Genomic DNA, 23,140 nt, shown 5'->3' with positions numbered 1-23,140 from the left:
TAAGTGACATGGTTGAGGACAGTTAGGAAACTAACAACATTTCTAGCCCCATGTCAGATTTCAAAATTAAATATAAAAAAAAAATGGATTCAGTGCAGGATTCTGCTGGTGCAGCACTATTAACTAATGAATTTGAAAAAAAATATGTTTCCCATGACAGAATTGCTTTAATGATCTACCAGTAGGAATACATAATCCCCGCCCTTACTAACAAATACATACTGAACACACAAAAAAGTAAGAAATATTGAATACATTATAGAATTTTAGCATAAAAAAACAGTACCCACCCCACACTGCCATATGTATAGTATATTGGTATGTGAGAGAGCAGAAATGGACAAGGAAATCTGCATCCATTCATGTTTTTAACTTGGTGCTCTAATTTAAACTTTTAGGGGTATATTTATTAAAGGTCAAGTTTTTTTTTATGAAAAATTCGAGTTTTTGAGGGTGTTTTTTTAGTTAAAAAAAATCAATATTTTGGGTAAAAAAACTTTATTAAAAAACTAGATTTCATCAAGATTTATTATACCCCAACCCTGAAAATGGTTCAAATCCAAGCACCATCTAAAACCTGTTAAAGTCACATAGAAGTCAATGGCAGAGGTCCCTTGAACCATTAAAAGATGTTAATTGCCTTCATGATGTTTGAGTTTTTTTCAGTGGGTTTCAATCAAAAACTCAATTCAAGAGATTTTTTTTTTTGCCAAAAACTCAATTAATTCGAGTTTTCAGGTTGCTAACCTCGAACTCCCAGATTCTAAAAGGAACAGTAACTCCAAAAAATGAAAGTGCTGTACAGTAATGAAAATATCATGTACTGTTGCCCTGCACTGGTAAAACTGATCTGTTTGCTTCAGAAACACTACTATAGTTCATATAAACAAGCTGCTGTCTAGCAATGGCGGAAATTGAAAAAAGGCTACTGTATATGGCACAGGTTAAATAGTGAAGAACAGATAACACCATTATGTTTTACAGAATGTATCTGATATCTGCTGTGCAACCTGGGCCTTTTCTACTTGGATGGCTGCCTAACCCTAATTTGGTTACTGTCTCTTTAAATCTAAATTAACCCCTTGCAATCCCTCTTTGCTTATAAAAGATACCGGGAACTGGGATTTACAGCACAGTGCCTCCACCTAGGGGACACTGAGGAGCATACATCAAGGGATTTCCACTAGGAAAAATAAAACGCACAGTTTGCAGTAAAACAAATAAAAACTTAATGTAAAACTGTATTCAATAATTGTTAATGCAAATCACCCAATATAACTTTGCTCTGGGGAACCTGTGTGGACTATCAACTCCCGGCACAGTCTCTCAATGCCACAGTCCCACACAATGTCCCTTTCCCAAGAGCTCTTATGTCCACCCAAGGTACCTTTCCCTTTGGAGTTGGTAGCCACTCCCACGTGGCAGGTACATGAGCAAGTCCTCACCCTGGGAAATCACACAGTGGCCAAAGTATCCATAGGCAGGAGATAGAAACTGGCTCTCCCTGAAACTTAAATGCTTTCTCAAAGCAGAGCACAACGCAGCCCTTTCTAAGTTCTTCCTGATTAGTCCCTTTATAATGTCTGTCAGTAACCTTGTACATTTCCAAAGTCAAGCACTCAACTGGGCTCTCCCAGGAATGCACTGGGGCGCCCAGCCAATCAGATGGCTCTCCAGCCTGTAACCGGGCTTGATGATGTCACAGACAGAAAAACAGGGAAAAGACTTGTCTGATCTCCTACACAATAGTAGTGCTTCTGAAGCAAACACAGCAGTTTTACCAGTGCAGGGCAACATTTCATTATATTTTTATCACTTTAAAATACTTACATTTTTTTATGTTAGTGTTCCTTTAAATTAGAAGTCATTTGAGTCGTGCGTTCATTTGAGTTCATAAAGGTCTAAAAAAGTTCACATAGCTCTAAAATGCAACCTTTGATAAATAACCCCCTTAATGTATATTAACCCCCTTATGTGTATATTGGAATTGATGGAAATGGTGTCTCTGGCCTCAAAGCTATAAGGGTAATGATTTTCAGGATCTTGAATGATAATATTTACAGTAACAACAATATTCCTGTATGAAAGATATGAGCCAAAAATATCATGATGAACAAGCTGTGTCTATTCATAATGCAGTGAATTGAGAAAATGAATTTCATTAAGATGGGTGTCTTCAAGACAGGGATTTATTGTTTAATCAATGGAAGATATAAAAAGGGACCATGAGCAATTTACCATTCCATTACTGGCTCTTATAGAATTATAAAAACATTGTGGAACAACTAGTAGAGGCCACATTACTTATCAGCCAACAATTCATTGTGCAGTCTAGTTTAGAATGAATAACTCTGTTCTACTGTAGCTGTATACTAACTGAACCAAACACAACAATTCTAAGCACAATCTTTACCATTGTTCTTTATACCTAATGAAACTGTTATAAGTATTTATATTATTATAAAACCAACATTACAAACCTCCAAATAGATATAAAATAATATACTGTATAAGATTAGTAGTTACAGTGGTAGTTCACATCAAATTAATTTTGTATTATGGAGACATAAGGACATTCTGTGGCCATCACAAAAGTCAGTCATATAAAGGTAAATTGGTTGTTCACCAAATGAGTAGATCTTTGACCAGTCTGGCCAACCAAGTAATCTGGCTAATCAAATGGTTTTATCCTTGAGGCCAATATTCAAAACAAATCTGTCAGAGAAGGACCAGGTCTTACTGAATACTTTGATAAGTTAAATGCTACACACCAGGGGGCACATTTACTATGGATCGAATATCGATGGTTAATTAACCCTCGATATTCGGGCATCAAAGTCGAAGGATTTACCGCAATTCGTTTGATCATTCGATCGAAGGAAAAATCGTTCGATCAAATGATTAAATCCTTTGAATCAAACGATTCGAAGGATTTTAATCCATCAATCGAACGATTTTCCTTCGATCACAAATTGCTAGGAAAGCCTATGGGGACCTTCATTGGTGCTCGGTAGGTTTTAGGTGGCGAAGTAGGTGGTCGAAGTTTTTTTTAAAGAGATAGTACTTCGACTATCGAAAGGTCGAATAGTTGAACGATTTTTAGTTCTAAGTCGTAGTCAAAGGTCGAAGTAGCCAATTCGATGGTCGAAGTAGCCAAAATCGAATCCTTCACTCGAGCTAAGTAAATGTGCCCCCAGGAGTGAAAGCTGCTAAGTGAGCAATGAGTGTGAATAAGTGTTAGTGAAAGCAATAGAAAGCAAAATGTTTTCTTGTTTGTTGTGCATCCTGGGATTCCTGGTTAAAAGAAGAGAGTAATTGGAATTAACAATGTTACTGATGTGTATTTTCTTAAAGGGATTATGTCAGGATTTTTGTGGTGTAGTTTTTATTTCTAGATAACACTTTACACTGCAAATAATTCACTCCATATAAAATGTTATTCCTGAACCAACAAGTCTATTTTTTTAGTTGTAGGCAGCCATCTCAGGTAATTTTGCCTGATCCTGTCACAAACATAGGGTGTAGTGCTACACAATCAATCTCACCGCTTTTTGTAGCGTCGGGTGCCAGCTGCGACTCTGTCTGCCCAGGTCCAGTGCAAATTCCAATACAAACTCCAGCAGCACTCCGGTATAGTGAAAGAAATTTTTTTGTGCAAATGAAGCAATGTTTCGGGCATAACCAGCCCTTTATCAAGCTTAACACCAGTGTAACATTTACTCCTTTATATACCTCAGTAGGGGGAGGGGAGAACACATTTCCTCCTCCCATGTGATAAAACTTTATATTAACCCTTTATGACATATAAGATGAATAAATATACATAAAATACATAATAAATATTCAGGTATCCTTTGTTTATATATACTCCCCAATAGTGGATTACCCCTCATCTTTTGTTTAAGTGTTTCAACATCACTTTTAACTAGTTTGATATAAGATTCAACAATCAAATCTGTTGCTGGTGGTACAAACACACTTTTGTTCCTTAAACCCACATTTTTCAAAGTCAATTGTGAATCACCTATGGATTCTTGTGTAACTTGTCCAGTCTCTACTTTAGGTTCCGCAAAAAATGATTTAAGTCTCAAATTACGAAAAAAACATTGTAAATCAATCCTGTGCTTTCCGAAAGAGCCAGCACTTAATAATAGAACTGCTTTCAGATAAGCTATTGTTTCTCCAACTTATTTGTAACTGAAGGAGTCACAATGTACTTTATTACTGAGTTCTATTCTCAAATCTACCAGGGAGCTGTTACTTTGTTATCTTCCCATTGTACTGCTGATGGGTTGCTTGCAGAGACGGGGGCAGGGGGGTGATACCACTCCAACTTGCAGTGCAGCAGTAAAGAGCATTTTTGTTTTGTTTTTTGTCTATTTGTGCCCCTAAGGAAGACCCTTAAGGTCAAAACGCATTGGGCTCACTGTTATATTATTTAATATTTTTGCATAATTTTTGTATTTTTCTTTATCTTTTTGTAATAAATTTTCTACTATTTTTTCAAATTGGGTATGCTATCCATTACTCTGAGTATGAGCAGTATAGAGCGACTGAAGTCTATCAGAGCACAAGTCACATGACTGAAGGCACATGGGAAACAAACAACATGTCTAGCCCATGTCAGATTTCCAAATTAAATATTTAAAAAAATCTGTTTTTCTCTTTTGAAAAATGGATTTCATTGCAGAAGGCTGCTGGAGCAGCACTAATAACTGATGTGTTTTGAAAAAAAACATGTTTTCCCATGACAGATTCCTTTAATGCACCTGGCTGATAGCAGTAAACTATTTCATGTGCCAAGGTTACTGTACGTTGGGGAGCGGGAAAAAATTTATTGCAAAGGTAGAAGAATATGGAAGAAATAAAAAAAGGACCATGAGCAATTTACCATGCATCATACATACTGTAGTCCAATAAGCTGCTGACCTGCTCAGAGAAGCCTAATTGATAGTGTAAACTTATTTACTGTATGGCCAGTAACAAGACTCTAATCTGCCTGGATCAAAGCTAATTACTGTGATCGAACAGACTTGTCTGTGCTGTGCTGAAAAGGACTCATTCATACAAGCTCCTTTGCAATATAGTCATTCATTCCATGGATAAAATCATTGTTTCAGTAGATTTCTGCCCTCCACATTGTGTAATATAATAAATTGTTATAAATACCTAGATTTAGTGCTCTCATTGGTCCCATTTTTTGACTCAGTAGTGGGTTTGTTTTACAGCACTATAATAAATGTATACAGTATGTGAACTCTGTGCCTTAGAAGCCTACTTATCAGGCTGTGTAAACAGTGCAGTGAAACATTACTGGTGATGTTGCCCAGAGTTCAATTTTAACAGAAAACAAAAGCAAACATCTGATTGGTTGCTATGAGCAACATCACCGGTAATGTTTCACTCAACTTTTTACACCGCATGATAAATAGTCCCCTTAGTATATCACTTCTGATATTTGTTAGCTTTTCTGACACCCATTTACACACTGTCATATTATAAGAAAATGAGAGACCATGTCCGTCTTCTATCACTTAAGTAATAAAAACTGGGACATTTGCAGTATTATCATCCATAATGTTACAAAGTCTACAAATGGATAGTTTACATATCTATGAATGCATGATTTATACATTAGAGTTTCTGACACAGATTTGCAATTCTTCTACTACTTCAAACGTTACATGGCCCTTTTCCGTTAAACTGGCAGCAGTAATTAAATACAGAGCAGCTGTTATTTCTCAGTACTGGTAAACGACCAAAATTACATTGTTATAATTTTCTTTCTTACATGTCAACTGCAAATCAGCTATTAACTATCAACTATGTATACAATGGTACAGTTGAGCCGGTATTAGCTACAGTATGACAGTAATCATTTGTCATAATCAAAGAACCAGATCTTGTACCCTATTTTCCAGGAGAAAGTGCTTTGTAAGAGAATACGTTTCTCTCCATGACTGTTTCTTTCCTTGGGAATTAAATTTATTTGGACTTAAACAAAATCTACTGCAATCTTTTTACATTTAGGGGCCTATTTACTAAATCTCGAATTAATCATTTTTTTTTCTTAGAACAAAGTCAGCCTAACTCCCTTCCATCTACTTAACTCAGAAAAAAAATCAGAGTGACATAAAATCGCAACAAAATCAAGCTCCAATTTGATTGAAGCTATATCATATTTTAGCTGCAAAACCTTTACTTTTTCAGATTAGCGGACAAAAACCCAGACTTTTATCCAGTGCAGATCACAATGTCAAGGAACAACTTCAGGGAAATCTGCTATTGGCTTCTACATGACCTCAACAGGTATTTTCAGATTTGGATTTTTAGCAGCTTTGAGGTATATTAAATGTCTAAAAATTCAAGTTTTTTTCCACAAAAATTTCTTGTAAAAACCTCAAGCAGATAAATTAGATTTTTAATAAATGGACCCCTTAGACTTAAAATTCTTGGAGCAACATCTCGACTTCACCTACAATTCTATCTGAGCTACACCTATACTATGGTACAGTATATTTCAAATAAAATCATAGAAAGGATGTTTAACATGTTTTTATTAATTTCTTTTAATCACATCCAAAAATAGATTATACCAAAAGTTACTTTGAGTATTGAACCTCTTGTTGCATAGCATCTCATGCTGCAGCTAACCGATTAGTACTGTATTGAGTAACAATTGTTCAAAAATAAATCTTATCACTAAAAAAACTTAATAACTGATTGTATTATTTTGTATGTTGTATATTGGCATTTCCTTTCCAAGGCACACACTGATTTGATAACTGAGCAGATTTGAAAGACATTTTTACCTTGATTTAATTTAGACAAACACACAGCGTTAACATGACCGTCACTTTTATAACCATCTTCTAATGTAGATGTAGTCTTTCATGCAGGGAAGCAATATTCATTGCATGAGGGAGAAGCAATCCAAGAGTCTAATATCGATTTATGTGTGTTCTCAAAATGTTCTGACCATGAACATGCTGCTAAACAAAACCCTTTATTGTTGTTAGCAATATTTTGTCTACTTTCTTTATTTCCATAGTGTAACTTAATACATACATGGTCATGTGTTCAAGGATGACTAAATGTATTTAAGAGCAAGGAAATGACCCTAATATCATTGCACTGTTGTAAAAATCATAGCTAGATAAATAGATTGATAGATAGTGGCACAGTGGCTGGGAAAACACTTGAGGGAAGGTACATACTGAGTTTGGAAAGACCCTGAAGAAAAAACAAGTCTGTTGCAAACAGTTATATGGGCTACTCCCCTGAGTGGAGGGCTAAAATGTTGTTGTAAAGAACAGGACCTGTATGGCCAGACTATCAGTGGAACAGGCTGTTGAGTGAAATCCCATGATCACAACTGTGTCTTGCAGTTTCTATAAATGGTTCTCACCTTCTGGATATGAAAACATCCAGTCTCACTGGAAATCTGCTCATTTGTTTATTATTCACCTGAGTGGCCATATATTACTGTTTGGACACCTATTGTAAGAACCTACCCTGGTGGTCTAGTGGGCAGCAGGGTCCACACCGCGTCCTTGGCATGGACGCCCGCTGCGCCAATCCTATCCTCTCCTTGCCGGCGCCATTGTGTGCTTCCTAGAGCGAGCGCGGCGCACCTACGTGTCTGTTAAAGGCAATGGCATGAATTTGCACACGTTTTGGCGCGAATTGGGACACTATTTAAGGCCATTCAGATTTGTAGCCGGTGCCCGTTATAGGATCATATCCTGTGGTTTCCTAAGCCTAGTGCTACCTGTTTCTGAATTGCTTTCCTGACTGTTCTTTCTGTGTTTGACCCAGCCTGTTCCTGACTATTCTGACCTCTGTATCCTGATCCTGCCTGTTTATTGACTACCGAGCCTGCCTGATCTTGTTTGTCTGATTACCCGGTTTTGACCCTTTGCCTTTCTAACGACAACTCCTTCTGCCTGATCCAGTCTGTCTGATTACCTGGTTTTGACCCCTTGCCTGCCTGACGATTCTGTTATCTGTCTGTCCTGTTCCAGTCTGTCCTGTTTCCGTTTCTACCAGACGCCTTGTTCCTTGACCTTCTGCCCAAAGACTCTTGGGGTACTTGGCACTTGTTCTGGTATTGGGTGCCGGCCGTGACACCTATGTTGCCCATGTATATAACCTATTGCTTGTTGCCAACATTTCTAAGTTTGATAAAAACCTTCAATCAAAAGAACAATAACTCAATTATCCCAATATGTAAGTGGAAAAGAAAATTCTATACTGAATTTGTTAGAAGATAATACTATCTCTGGTGTTTGTGCAGTTAATACAATTAAGATTCTATTGAATGATTCAAGCAAAGAATAATTACAAAGTTCTACCCAGAAAGAAAAACTCCCATTCACTGTTGCTACTAATTTATATGATTGGCGGAGGCCACTTGGTTAAAGTTTGGTCATTTTATCAGTTTGCCATTTCACACTTCACAATTTTAATTCAATTGGAGAATAGAAATGGGAAGCAGTCAGTGTTTTGTATTTTCTTTTCACTGTAAGTACTATTGCTGACTGTGCTTTAGGTTCTGTGGAGTGCCAAGTACTCCTGACAAGTCTGAGCTGTAAAAGCTGATACAGCAATTGCTATGAGATCCAGCCTGAAGTGTTTAGCTGAACAGAACACCATTGCTGAAGCAGATAGTGGAAGAAATGGAACTCAAATAAAAAGGCATTTTTGGGAATCTTCAGAAAAAAATTATGTATATAATTAGCAGCTTTGTATTCTGCTAAGTTTTATTGAACCCTTTAGATGCTCATATATTATAGTGGCATAGCACAGGATCAAATATTTTGGGGGCTACTGTGATTTTAAAAGAATATTAATACCATCAGAAATGTGGATGTGCTGGTTTCTGTTTTGTTAAGTGTTATATAAAAATATTATATTATTATTGTCACAGCTGTTGGCGGGTAATTGTTTTTGGTCCTTGCCATTTGGGTATGGCAATAGGTTTTACCTTTACATGCCCACCACGGCTGCGGTGGCTGGCATCTGTGGTAACTTAGACTTGGGGGCACATTTACCTAGGGTCGAATATTGAGGGTTAATTAACCCTCGATATTCGACCATCGAAGTAAAATCCTTCGACTTCAAATATCGAAGTCGAAGGATTTACCGCTATTCCTACGATCAAACGATTTTAATCCATCGATCGAAGTATATTCTTTCGATCAGAAAATTGTTAGGAAGCCTATGGCTAACATTGTCCTCAGTAGGTTTAAGGTGGCGAACTAGGGGGTCGAAGAATTTTTTAAAGATACAGTACTTCGACTATCGAATGGTCAAATAGTCGAACGATTTTTAGTTTGAATTGTTCGATTTGAAGGTCATAGTCGAAGGTCGAAGGAGCCCATTCGATGGTCGAAGTAGCCATATTCGACCATTCGAAATTTGAACTATTTTTCCTCTATTCCTTCACTCGAACTAAGTAAATGGGCCCCTTGGTATAACATGGCAAGTATGGGATTATCGTTTTTTTCCAAAAATGGTTTTCATAAAAGCTGTGGCCGATCTCCACCCATGAAAAGGGAAAACTGAGTCTTGTGTTTTATATTTTATGTTAGCTAGCAATTAAGGTTGTTACGCACAAGTGACTGCCTCGCCACAGTCTTCCATAATTTGGATCTTTATATCTTAAATCTATTAAAATATCATGCAAACATGAAATAACCCAAGTATGCTGGTTTTGCTTCCAATAAGGATTACGTATATGTTAGTTGGGATCAAGTACAATTTACTGTTGTATTATTACAGAGAAAAGGGAAATCATTTTTAAAAATTTGGATTATTTGATTATAATGGAGTCTATGGGAGAAGGCATTTCCGTAATTCGGGGTTTTTTGGATAATGGGTTTCCAGATAATGGATCCCATACCTGTATCTGTCTTCCTTATTAATAACATTGACATCAAGGATCATTTTTACTGGACCAGGCTGGTAAACACCCACCAGGTGTCCACACTTGTCACAGTCAAATACACCCCATTTGAAAGTATAGGTATAGGACCTGTCATCCAAGATGCTTGGGACCTGGAGGTTTCCAGGCAAGGGATATTTCTGTAATTTGGATCTCCATACCTTAAGCCTACTGAAAATAATTTAAACATTAAATAAATCCAATAGGAATGATTTTCCTCCAATAAGGATTAATTATATTTTAGGATTAAAAAAGGTACTGTTTTATTATTACAGAGAAAGAGTAAATCATTTTTAAAAATTAATTATTTCACTAAAATGGAGTCTATGGAAGTTGACCACCCTATAATTTGGGACTTTATGTATAATGGGTTCTGGATAATGGATCCTATACTTGTACTAAAAATATAAACATGTTTTGAACATATATGGTCACTGCCTATTGATTGGAAAAATAATATACTGAGAGAAGAATGTCTGCATTAAAGGGTAAAATATAAATTTGAAAATGCTGTCTTCTGTACATACTGTATGTAGAGGTCACACTGAGCACTTTTAGTAAATTGGTAGCTGCATCTTGTTGTGCTTCAGCTACAAACAAAGCACATAAATGAAAGCAGGAAAGGACGCCTTCATACTTCTTTAAAATAAATCATGTTAAAGGGTTTTCCAATACTTCGGAAGAATAATTAATTTTTGTTTCCATTAAATACTTATTTTGGTGTTAAAAACATGGTGTCTGTGTGACTCTCTCCAAAAATTCTACTTACATTTCCTTTCATAGAACCATTTACAAAATGCATTTTCAGCGAGTCCTGCCCCCATACAAAATCTCCTATGTTTTAAACCAGAGAAAATGCATAATGAAGATTGTTGCTGTATATTTCTACACATATGACATCTTTTAAAGGTGCAGGGGGCGTACTATTAAGTACTATTAAGATTTTGACAGGAAAGGGTAAGATCTGTGGGAAGGTGCTGCCTTTCCTTGGACTGTCATATCCTCTTTTGTCTGACAACTTTAGCAAAATGAATTTTTAGGATAGTGAATTTCCTCCCTGTACAAACTTGATGCTCCAGCACAACAATTAAAACTAGATTTCAGCTTCTCCTACATTTTAAACTGTTATTGTTGAGCAAATATTTTGTACACATGAGCTGAAATTATGATATGAACATGATAACACACTGCAGAGTTCCCAACTAGAAACTCTGAACCTGTTAATTGAAATTACCAAATGCTGATCAAGTTATATTTTAATACCACAAAAAGTTATTTAAATATATTTTCCAGATTCCTTCCCTTTCCTGGGGTTCTTAAAGTGCTGTTTCATGCATATTCCATATATATTGTTATACTTTTATCTTTTAAGAACTGAACAACTACTAGTAAAAGTGATGAGTGAATTATTTTGACAGCCATGGATTCGCGGCTAACTTCCGCATTTCGCCATCTGCAATTTTTTTTTGTGAAACTGCAGCAAAAATTCACCGTGGAAAAATTAACCACAACAAAAAAGTCACAAGACAAAAAATGTTGCCGAGACAAAAACCATAAGAAAACACGCTATTTACTTTAATGCATTTGGACAAAAAAGTTACCATAAGAAAAATGCCCATTGACTTTAATACATTTGGACAAAAAAAAAGTTGCAGAGACAAAAAGTTGGCACATGAAAAAACTCCCATTGACTTGTCACTCATAAAAAATTGTTGTGTGTAAAAGATCTTGACCCCCATCAATGTGGCTCATTTATAAACACTGGGCAAATTTGCCCATGGGCAGTAACCTATAGCAACCAATCAGTGAGTGGCTTTCTTCAGCCAGCTGCAGGTAGAATAATGAATGCAACAATATTATTGGTTTGCCATGGGTTATTTCCCCCAGTGGCGGAACTACCCGGGGAGCAGGGGATGCTTCACGCATTAGGGCCCGCCCCCTTCTAGTTACGCTACTGACTTCCCCCAATGACCCCCAATTCATTTCGCTAATTTTTCCCAGACAGATTCGCTCATCACGAACAAGTCATCTAGAATGCTTCAAAATTTAACAATACATTGCAATTTATTGTTAAAATATACCATAATTCTTGGTCAATTTACTGTTTCTCAGGGATGATAACAATACCTTTAATACCTTAAACTCACATTCCAATTAATTAATTAACTAATGTTATTAAAAAAAAATTGGCCACACACAGGCAAATTTCATCATGTGAAACTACCAATTTTAGCACAATCCGATAAAATCACTTCTACTTCTACTTATCATTACACTAATGTGAATGAACATCCGATAAAATTGCCCCAACAATCTATCAGACAAATTTAAAAATTTTCAGTGGGAAATGATGAAATTGGTCAGTGGATCTTAATGTAAAATAAACAAAGAAACAGATCCCATATACAGTACCAATGCATTTTCTAGGTTATAAGCAATCTTTGTTTTTTCAAATACATTTTTAAAAAGGTTAGAAGTCCTAGTAAAATAGAGGGAAGGGACACCAGAATGTCCATTTCCATCAAATTTCATATTGTTCTTTTTTTGGGCATTATTAAAGGGGTTGTTCACCTTCCAACACTTTTTCTTTTCAGTTGGTTTCAGATAGATCACCAGAAAATGTATTTTCTATTTGTACCTGTTTTTCTTATACTGAAGTTTAAAGTTTAATTTTTTCACCTTCTTATGTCTTTCTAAAGCAGCTCTGGGAATTGTGTCAGCGACCCTAACAATTGTTCTAAATTGATACATTAATTGATTCATTTCTTATCTTTGTCCCTAGTGACCAGAATCCCTGGGTTTCATTAAAGGCAGCTGTTATCATTTATACAATAGTTGCTAATATTCCACAGATGTGGAAGTGTTTGGAATGTGAACAACCCCTTTAATTAGCCATATTTTATCATTTATTTTATATTTTTATTTTATATTTTATTTAATATTTTTGCAGTTTCACTGAGCACGACTAATAGGAAAGTACTAAAATGTAACCAGCTTTTCTATTAAACCGTGTTATAATGTCCATGGACAAATATCTTGCCATAATGTTATTTAACCCAAGATAAACGCATTATATACATCATTTCTCGGCAGGCTGCCGGAAGCAGTTCTCCTAAAACTCCCCATGCTGATTTGTGGTTTGGGCAGCATTACAAATGAGGATTGCAAAGGAAAATTGCTTCTAGCACTATGCTTAAAAAAAAAAGAAAGAAAATAAAGCAAGCCTATGCTTAGTTATTTGCTTATAGGTGAAATTTAGCTACAATAACAAATCTAGCGAATAAGATTTCATTACTTTGTTTTACAGTTTTAACAGTTTTCGTTATTTACTTATTAATAATTGAATTTGAAAAAATAGTTTTTATTTAATCTTATGAAAACTAGGATATGTATGAATAAAATTCATAAAATAAGAATATATATTATTCATAAATAAAGTTCTCCATACATATATTTATTGAACAAACTATTTGTGTGCTGTGCAAACCTTTTTTTTCTTTTTTTACTATTACACACTCACTGCCATGGTTCCCCAACTTGCAATAAACTACGCATAAATGGCATGGTGGAGTTTTTTAAAGTAGCATAAAATAATGTTAGATTACGTTAGCACTCTATTAAACCACTTACATATCAAATCTATTAAGCATCCACTATAGTTTGTGTGCATGTTTATATCCTTGACAGTTCTCCTTAGGGGCTGATTTATGATAGCAATCAAGCAATCATAAAGGGTTTCGTGGAAACAAGCTTGTTAGTTGAGGATTTTTCCCTAATGGACTATCTTAAATAAAAAAAAAATGCAGCAGCTTTTAGGTGCTGAATATTTCTTATTTAAAGAAGAACTAAAACCTCCTTTAGTCAAAAGTCCCCACTGCCCCCCCCTCCCTGCCTCCCCCCTGCACAGTCTTACCCATGAATTGTGTCCCCTTTAGAAATACTGACCGCACATGCGGAGTCAGCACAATGGAGCTCACGGGAGCCATCTTCGGTGCTTCAGTTTTCTTCGTAAAGTGACCACTGTATTGGCGCATGTGCAGTTGGAGCAATCTTCCAGTTGGCAACAACTGCTCATGTGCCGAAAGTAACGGAAATTGCAGAAGGAAAGGAAGAAGACCCGAAGAATATCAAAGCACCAGAAGATGGTGCCCGTCTGCTGTGCTGATTCTGCATGTGTGGTCAGTATTTCTAAAGGGGACACAATTTAGGGGTAAGACTGTGTAGGGGGTAGGCAGGGAGGGGGCCAGAGGAGGGGGCCATTGGAATTTTGGCTAAAGGGGGGTTTAGTTCTCCTTTAAGAAAGCTTAAATACCAACGAAAGTTTTTCCCCAAAACCTTTCTTAACAGATTTATCAAAGGTCAAGGTGAATTTTCAAATGAAGAAAAATTATTTTGAGCTATTTTTTTGTGTACTTCGACCAGGGAATAGTCCAAAATCGATTTGAATTTGAAAAAAATCAAAAAAAAATTGAATATCAAAATTTATATTGTACTGTCTCTTAAAAATTTGAAATTCGACCATTCGCCATCTAAAACCTGCTGAATTGCTGTTTTAGTCTATGGGGGACCTCCTCGAACCCATTTGGCCAATTGGTGGACTTTGAAAAATATACGTTTTTCAAACTTTGAAGCGAATTCGATCAAATGCACTATTCCTTTGATTTGAATGATTAGAATTTGGCTGAAGTTTTTTCAATTTGAAATTTGACCCTTGATAAATATGCCCCTTAGTTTTCCTTTATGATGGTGAAACCCGAAAGACTCTTGCTATCATAAATCTGCACCTTAAAGTAATATAACGGGCATGGCAAAGGCCATCTCCCATAGAAAGCAGAGAGATGGGGACTGCCTCAGGTGCAGTGAAGGTGAACCTGGTAAAGAAGTCTCTTTGGTGGGCTCTTGCCTACTTTTGACATGCCTTATGCCTAAGGGGCAGATTTATCAAAATGTGAGATTAGAGTTTACCACAGAAAAACACACTCACTTTCTATTCATTCCTATGGGATTTTTCAAAGTGTATTTATCAAATGGTGATAAATATGCTCTTTTTTTCTTGCAAAGAATTGTCGTTGGTTGACGTACGAATGGTCATTTGTTAACGAAAATGTCAAGGTTTTGTTTCACTGACAGCTATTTTCGTTCATGCTTTTTATAATCAGATATTTTAATAACTTTCATGGGAATTAATTTTATAGAAAATGAGTTTTAATCAGGGTTTCCAATAAATGAGCCTCCCCATGTTTTTGATGCCTTAAAATGATGAAGGGCTCTAGTGATAGATTGTAACTTACCAGCATTTGGGTATGATTCCTGCAAAAGCCTCCTGTGCCTACACCTGTTCCTGTGTCTTTCTGCAGTCAAAACTCCTGAACCCACATTGATGCTTTGTTTGTGACCTCAGAGTCAGATTACTCCTTGAATTTCCTTAATGTTGCCTGACTGACCATACCCTAGCTTTGCTTTGCTTTGTTTTCTGGCTCATGTTGCCCAGTGAGGCGTAGACCTTTCCTTTTTATACTTGCCTGCTGCTTTGGAATCCCTGACATTTTGTATCCTTGTGACAAAACAACATACAGTATATCTACATGATTTTGAACTGAACAACAAGAGATAGCAAAGGCATAAGTATCATTAATAGTGATGGGCAAAAAATGTTGCCATTGTTGAATTTGCGGCGATTTTGTTAGTGAAACTGCGCATAAAAAAAAAGTGCGTCAAAAATCCAATGCGCGCGTCAAAAAACCCAGACTAACACGTAAAAAAAACCACGCAACATAATGTAAGTGCGCGGTGAGCCAGTTGCAAACATTTTTCATTGTTGCACAAATTTTTCATTGTTTTCGCAAATTTCGCAACAGATTCGCAGATTCACTAATTATTACAGCCAATACCTTTTATGACAGTGTATGAGGCAACAGTAGTGTAGAAAGTATTTTACAATCTCTTTTATGCACTGGAAGTTACCACACCAGCAGATTCAGGTCACACCAGAGCCCCCTAGATCCTATCAAATCCCTCCTCCCACCAGCCTCCCTGGTTTTATATGAGAGTTAAAGAGATAGTAACATAAGAAAATAAACTTTTTTAATATCTATCATAATATTGTCTTTGACTACTATTTATAATTTTGCCATAAAAGTATTTGCCTGATGCTTTTAAATGACTTTTCTTGCCCCATGTTCCTCTATGAGGGGGCTGCCATAATTGTGCAGTTGTAGTCTGTTATAATAAGAAACTGACAGGTTAAGAAGGGACAGCCAGATTTAGGAACTTCAAGTGACAATTACTTACAAAATTGAGCGAAAAACGATCAACATGACCTATAGGTAACTTTTAATGTAGATTAATATTTTGAAAAGAACATTTTTAGTGTCAGTATCACTTTAAACTAGGGGAGGGAGGTGTAGTAGATATCATATTATCCACTACCCCCCAACAGACAAACCACTGGATTCATCATGAACCTCTGCATGTCCAGCGGCCAGGATTTGCATTATATCTAGCCAAAATGTATTTATCTGGAGGACTTGTTAAAAACAGGTGAAGGAAGTTGGCTCCTGACGAGCCAAAGTGGTATATGTCTGATGCATTATGTTGTCTCTGCAACACTCTTGCTTTATACCATTGCATTAGCTGTAGATGTCAGCATTTATAAGACACTGCATTTGAACTTCCTCTGCAGATTTGTATACTTGGCTTTGTACCAGGTACAAAATATCTAAGGTGCCCAAAATAAAACACAAAGCATATATTTAGATGTAGTTTGTTCTTTCAAAGCAAACAAAAATAAAAAAAGTTTCTAGCATGAAGTAAGCTAAGACCATGATGTACACACTATACCTAGAAACACGAGGCATCAAATCCTATATAATTAGGTAGTCTAGAAGAAAGCATTTTTAGAAGTTGGAAATGTTTGGTATTTCAACCTAGTTATCATAATTTGATGACACAGTTGAAATAGTGACAGCGACGAAGAGCCACATATTGTGATGTCAGTTCATATTTGGCAAATGTGTCACTTCTGGAGGATAATGAGCAGGAGATGTGTTCGCCTTTTTCTGAGAGTCTAGACAGAATCATTGAAGAAAAATCATGTTGCTGTGAGTCACAAAGCTCTGTCAGCAAGAGGAAAAGCAAAGTATGGCATACAACAACAAAGTTCCCCTATGATTAAAAGAGATTCATTTTAAACAGAAAATAGAAAAACTGTTGTGAATATAAAGAATTGAGAAGAAAAAAACACCGCTATGAGAAGCATTTATCAAAATTCCAACATCAAATGGCAGTAGATAGTGTCTTCTGGTTATATTTAAGTTGAATAATTGGCGAAACATGATGGTTTCTATTTACGTTGTTGGCAAATGAAAATACTTGCATGCAAACAAACCGCACAATGGGCTTCCTCATTAAAGGAAATATTTCACATTTAGAATCAGCACTCAATAGTTTTCAGAGAAGATAATGTTAAATTATTTAGCATCTGCCTTTATATCATTGTCTGGCAGCTTTCAAACTGTTTGCTTTTGCTGAAGTATTCCTCGCTGAATTTAAGTCATTTATGGGTGTAAATAATCTATTTTCTAGATTAGCAAACAGATGTTCTTGTGGGCTTGTATGTATTCTTAATTATCTGGTATTCAGATTATAACTTTATTTCAAATGGGTGATTCAGTGCCAATGATTACAGGATATAAAGAGTTAAGAGTGCATCATTTGGCTAGTAACCTTGGAGGAACTGGTGCTAATCTGTCTGGAGAAGCTAACACCTTTATATTCACCCTGCAGTATTTCCTATCTATACCTTGTCCATTGCTTCACCCATAGCACCCAAAAAATGGCATTCAAACAACGGGATTAAATACAAATGTATTAAGAGGTGGATGTTTTGGGGACACAGTGGATTATGAAGTAACTGGCACAATAAATCCTAAAGCCCATGTTGGAGGAGCTATCACTAACAAAGGGAAGCCCAGAGACCAACATTCTGCATATCAATGCCCTTATGGAACCATCAACCCCACTGGATTTGTGTAACCTAAAGAATAAATAAACCTACCAGTTGGTGGTGTTAACTCATAACAACTTGTGCTTATTTCTGTTTAAAATGACTATAAAAATAAAAAAATATAAAATCCTTTATCCACCTCTTGCCGGATAAGCAAACATTGTTATGGCTTATGGCTCAAGAAAGCCTGTACAAGGTCATTTATAAAGTACCCTCAAGATCAGGTGATCCAAAATGGACACAATTGAGATTGCAGGCTGACACAATTTATTAAGATACTTGCATCCAAACAAACTCCTGTACTTCCACGTGGTTACCAATGTGTCCGGCACTTAATTTATAATGAATGGAAATTCTGTATCTACTACCATCCTGGACTGGATGGTAGCTCCAGTGTTGCTATGGTTGACTGCAATATTAGGACAGTAAACTGAGCCCAGTGAATTGGATGCAAATGCTGTTTTGAACATCTGGTCCCAAAGTGACACAACTCCAACTCTGAAAAAGCTACATGCAACTTGCATCAAATTTGCCTCCACTGCAACCTCAGTTGTGCCAGTTTTAATGCAACTGAGGCAAACACAACTGGAGTACAACTTCAATTACACTGGGGAAAGACACTTCATTATTCTTAAAAAAAATATGGCAATGTCTGAAATTGCACTTTTGGAAAATACCCAAGATGCCAAGTTGCAAAGATATATTTGACATTATATCTAACAACCGATAGATTATTGTTACTAACTCTGATCAAACTTTTATTGTACTACACCTGAAAGCCCTATGCCAGCTTTAGCACAACTATATATTTTACCAACTAACTACTATTTGCTTGGAAAGGAAAAATATGACCGGTCCATTAAGAGCCTCTCCAGTTTGAATCGTGTCATTATTTTATCAACCTGCAAGCTATTATAGTCTCCTTAGATATATAGATACTGCGCATGACAATTTAGAAAAACAGAATAATTCACATTTTATATAACTCTACTTTATTGTTTTATATTATGTGCCCTTTCATGAATATGCGGTCATTTATTACAAAAGTGTATCATCTCCACCTCCTGTCTAATCTACACATTTGTTCTGTCTCTGAGCTCTGAATATATCTGCCCACATCTCCTGTCATCTGTGCTTGTACTATACTATTAACATAACCGTTTGACTTTCTGATGTGTCTATTTTTGCTAATATGCCTAGAGCAGAGCACTGGTGCATTTATGCAGTTTCTATTGATTTTCTACAGCACTCAGTATTCTTCCTCCCCGACACCTAATTATTCTATTTCCATTAATCTATTTAAAAAACAGGAGATCCCCAAAAAACAAAAATCTTAACACTAAAAAGGAAGATAGTTGTATACACAAAACATGTAAATATAGAGAAATTTAGGGGAGATTCCTAGTATTATGAAATGTGTGGCCGCCATCAAATTCAAAATGAGCATACTGTATATTTTTCAGAGAATAATACAATTTCTCAGTGTTTACATTTGATATGTTGTCTTTGTATAATTTGCAATTTTATATATGTAGGGTTTCAATGATTTGCAAATCTTTCCATTCTCTTTTTTACTTACATCTTACACAGTGGCAACATGTTTCTCCTATGCCAGCTGAAAAATGCATATGAAATCTATGTCCCATATGCCAACAGCCTTAGCCTTTAGCCAGGCCTGGATTTGTGGAAAGGCCAACTAGGCCCGGGCCTAGGGCGGCAGGATTTTAGGGGGGCGGCATGATGCCCAACCACACCCATATTGGTTCAAAACCACTGGGGATGCACTGGGGATGCACTGGAGATACAATCATTTTTTTAAATTTACCATGCGCCAATCCCCATTGATGATGAAAATTTGCACAATAAAAGGGGAGGGGACAGGGGCGACGAATGGCAGTGGGCCTAGGGGCGCCCACTATGTAAATCTGGCCCTGCCTTTTGCTCACCAGACATTGGTCAATTATAGTTTCCTTCTCTTTGAAACAAAGCCTTCAATCATTGTCACTTAATAGCCCAAACCACATCTTATAGTCACAGAAATTATATTGTGTGCCCTTGAACTACTCAGGAAATCCACTTTGCCACAGCCAAAATAGGTTTACCCCTCCATTCTTATTCTGAACTACAACCCATTTGGGCAGAAAATGCACATTTATGTGTTTATTGTCAGAAATATTCTTGTCATTGTTATATACAGGTGGTATCAATTAAAATGAATGATCAGTAAGATTTGGGTGCTGTCAGTGAAGAATATGTCCAGTGTGCCATGAGCCTTAAAGAGGATAAATCATTTATAGTGATGGGCGAATTTCTCCCGTTTCCGCGAAAAATTTGTGAATTTCCCACAAAATTTGCAAAACGGTAAAAAATTCACAAAACATTTGTGAAACTCGAAAATTGACGTCTGCGCAAATTTTGGACGCACGTCCGAAAAGCCGCGAGCATTAATTTTGATGCTGGCGTTAAACTCAGAGGTCAAACGAGGAATGGCGAAACAAGGAAATTTGCCACAAATTGGCACCAGGTGAATTTATTTGCCCATCACTATTTGCCAATTATGTGCAAATAATTAAATAAAGCACTTAGGTTGTAAGCTCTCTAGGCAGAGACTTCCTTACTATTGTGTCCCTTACCATATGGCACTTGATCTTTGTATAGTTATACTTATTATTTATTATAATACTTGTCCTTCCTGTGTGTACTTTTCTACTTTGTACAACTGTTCATCTCTGCTTATCCTAGTAGCACTATATAAATAAAGTTATACAAATATTTTCCAGATAATCAGATGAAGGAGGTGCTCATGATAACAGTAATCCCATTATCTACTTCCCCTGCAGGTTAAGGGTAAGGCCACACTAAGCGATAGCGCGGCGATTTGACTCGCCGCGACTATTCGCCGCGACTTTTAATCCTCAATCGCTGGCGAAACTTTGGCGCTGGCGTCTATGGGGAATCGCTGCGTAAAAACACACGCGGCGATCTTTTTTCTATTGTCGCTCGAAATCGCCTCGCTAGGCGATTTCGAGCGACAATAGAAAAAAGATCGCCGCGTGTGTTTTTACGCTGGCGATTTTGCGCGATTTCCCATAGACGCCAGCGCCAAAGTTTCGCCAGCGATTGAGGATTAAAAGTCGCGGCGAATAGTCGCGGCGAGTCAAATCGCCGCGCTATCGCTTAGTGTGGCCTTACCCTTAAAGGAATTTACAGTTCTAATCAACAGTTCTGCAGAAGGCAAAATGTAGGGAGACTGAGCTGACACCAACAGCCCTTCAAACTCTGGAACTGTTCAAGCGCTTCTTGCATTCAAACATGTTCAAGTGCCTGGCCATACACAGACTGCCACAATAAATATAATATAAATGCATACAATAATTGCACACAAATTCTAAATTGACTGGTACTGGTTGCTTAGATGCAGAGTTCATTCTTAATGATCTTTTGCATTATTTTTCTGTGCTACACAGTTGTGAAACTACCAGAACCAGCATGGGGAGTTTATGAAAAAAACCTGCATTCCCTCTGCACCATCCCTCTGTCTGCAGCAATGCTGTCAGATCCATTTGTATGACAGTAGGAGGGAGGTAGGATGTTGTTGAAATTGTCCCCAATAATTTTAGATAGTGGTGATTTGATCAGGTTAAAGTACTTTTCAACCAGAAAGAAGAAAGGCTAATATGTACACAGTTGCAGTACCCGAAATCTTTCCACAGTTATTTGTGCGTAAAATCTCTTTCTTTAAAGGTACTTAAAAATGAGTTCAAACAAAAACAAAGGTGGGACACTGTTAGTTGAGAAAGGAGCCCAGATGATTTAAAACCTTTATTAGGCCTATGAGTAAGTGCCCACCTTGGCACAAAACGTGTTAGGTATGAATATGTTCTAATAAAAATTTTCTACTTCAAATCATCTACTTCAATTCTACTTTGAAATCATCTGGGCTCCTTTCTCAACTAACAGTAAGTCTATCCCGCCTTTGTTTTTGTTTGACTAATTAAATTATATGGCCTTTGGACTGGGGGTCTGTTTGGGATTAGACTACTGTTAACGATTTTTCAATTAAATAAGGAACTTTTTGAAATTTACATTTATTTTTTGGACAATGTTCCAGCAGTAGAGACAAACACCACAGTGAATTTGTTTATTCCTAAAAATTAGTTCCTTGCCCTTTTGTATAATTACACCCGTGCTGCTCAGTCCTTGCCTTCCACTCCAAATCAAGCACTGCTCAACCTATTGATGCATGTGACCAACCTGAATAGGCACAGCACACTAAAGAAATAGGGGTAGACGTCACTCGCACACAAAAGACACAAGAAATTACACCTAGTGGACATCCATGCATTGACATCTGATTTGCATTGCATTGTCCCCTTGCAACTGTAGTGGTGCTGGAAGTCTGGGGGGCGAACTTTGTTTTGGGGGGGGAAACATACCGATTGCACTCGGAATTGCACTTTGCTCACTGCACTTGCAGATGTATTTAGAGGACATTATAGACAAATAGCAGGGGACCTTTTTACTCATAAAGTGGATCACCATACCAGAGGCCACCCCTTCAGACTAGAGGAAAATAACTTTAATTTGAAGGAACGTAGGTGGTTCTTCACAGTCAGGACAGTGAGGTTGTGGAATGCACTGCGGGGTGATGTTGTGATGGCTGATTCAGTTAATGCCTTTAAGAATGGCTTGGATGATTTTTTGGACATACAGAATATCAAAGGCTATTGTGATACTAAACTATATAGTTAGTATAGATATGGGTATATATAGTTTATGTGAAAGTATGGAGGGGTGTGTGTATGGATGCTGGGTTTTCATTTGGAGGGGTTGAACTTGATGGACTTTGTCTTTTTTCAACCTGATTTAACTATGTACTGTAACTATGAAACTATGTACATGTGCCCTTATAATACTGAATCCACTATTTTGGGATTTGGCCATTATTCATGAAAGATTTGGCAATTAGGGCAAGGAAGGGGTAAAGAGAACTGTGCTTTTAGTATTTGAATTTGGTTTGGCTAGGTACTTGGATTAGGCTGGTTTGCGATGCTACCACGTATATTTACTCACTACTCAGGTGCACCTAACCCCCACCCCTCCCTCAAGTTAATTCCCCACCATGGTCACCCAGTGGTGCCACTCACAATCTCCCATTATATTGCCATAGTGCAACTTTCCATTTGCCT

At 36.9% G+C, this 23,140-nt stretch overlaps 1 protein-coding gene across 1 annotated transcript in view; it reads left to right on the top strand.

Moving 5' to 3' along the window:
• brinp3.L (bone morphogenetic protein/retinoic acid inducible neural-specific 3 L homeolog) overlaps nucleotides 1–23,140 on the top strand; it is a 398,147-nt gene that overhangs the window by 171,187 nt on the left and 203,820 nt on the right. The gene's annotated exons all lie outside the window — the stretch shown is intronic.

Source organism: Xenopus laevis, chromosome 4L (genome assembly GCF_017654675.1).
Source record: "Xenopus laevis strain J_2021 chromosome 4L, Xenopus_laevis_v10.1, whole genome shotgun sequence".
NCBI classification, from domain to species: domain Eukaryota; kingdom Metazoa; phylum Chordata; class Amphibia; order Anura; family Pipidae; genus Xenopus; species Xenopus laevis.
This window is presented reverse-complemented; position numbering and strand designations above follow the sequence as displayed.